Raw genomic sequence first — 629 nt, 5'->3', positions numbered from 1 at the left:
GGGAAGATTCTAGCCTATGTCCATCCTGGTGTCTCTGCTCCAGAGCAGAGCTGTCGAGTCTCCGGGAGCAGAGCAGAGTCTGACCTCACTTCCTCTTCCGCCCAGAATTCTATTCTGTTTCCTCCTCCCATCTATCTTTTAACCTATCAGGGCCAAGGAGTTCCTTTATTGCTTAACCAATGAAATCAACAGATTGACATATGACACTCCCACATCACTGGATTTAGTTTATCTGGTTTGAATCCCATCTTCATCTCGTTGAGGATTTGAAATAGTCTATAAAACTTAAACTGTAAGCCTTGAGTTTCTTCCAACTATCCGCTGTAACTGATGGGAATGTAAAATAACACAGGCAATGTCTTAGGGTTTCTGTTGCTGTGAAGAGACACCATGACCGCAGCAACTGTTACAAAGGAAAACATTTAACTGGAATGACTCACATACAGTTCAGAGGTTTAGTCCATTATCATCATGGTGGGACATGGCAGCGTGCAGGCAGATGTGGTGCTGGAGAAGGATCTGAGGAGTCTCTTTTCTCCCCTTGAGACAGTTTCTCTGTGTAGCTTTGGAGCCTATCCTGGAACTCGCTCTGTAGACCAGGCTGGCCTGGAACTCTCTCTGTAGACCAG

The 629-nt window shown here is 45.6% G+C and overlaps 1 protein-coding gene across 2 annotated transcripts in view; it reads left to right on the top strand.

Moving 5' to 3' along the window:
* Positions 1–629, top strand: part of Nhej1 (non-homologous end joining factor 1) — a 97477-nt gene that overhangs the window by 10857 nt on the left and 85991 nt on the right. The gene's annotated exons all lie outside the window — the stretch shown is intronic.

Source organism: Alexandromys fortis, unplaced genomic scaffold (genome assembly GCF_014885135.2).
Source record: "Alexandromys fortis isolate MF-2015 unplaced genomic scaffold, M_Fortis_MF-2015_v1.1 scaffold_319, whole genome shotgun sequence".
NCBI classification, from domain to species: Eukaryota; Metazoa; Chordata; class Mammalia; order Rodentia; family Cricetidae; genus Alexandromys; species Alexandromys fortis.
Note: the sequence above shows the minus strand (reverse complement) of the source record. Positions and strands in the feature narration are given on the sequence as shown.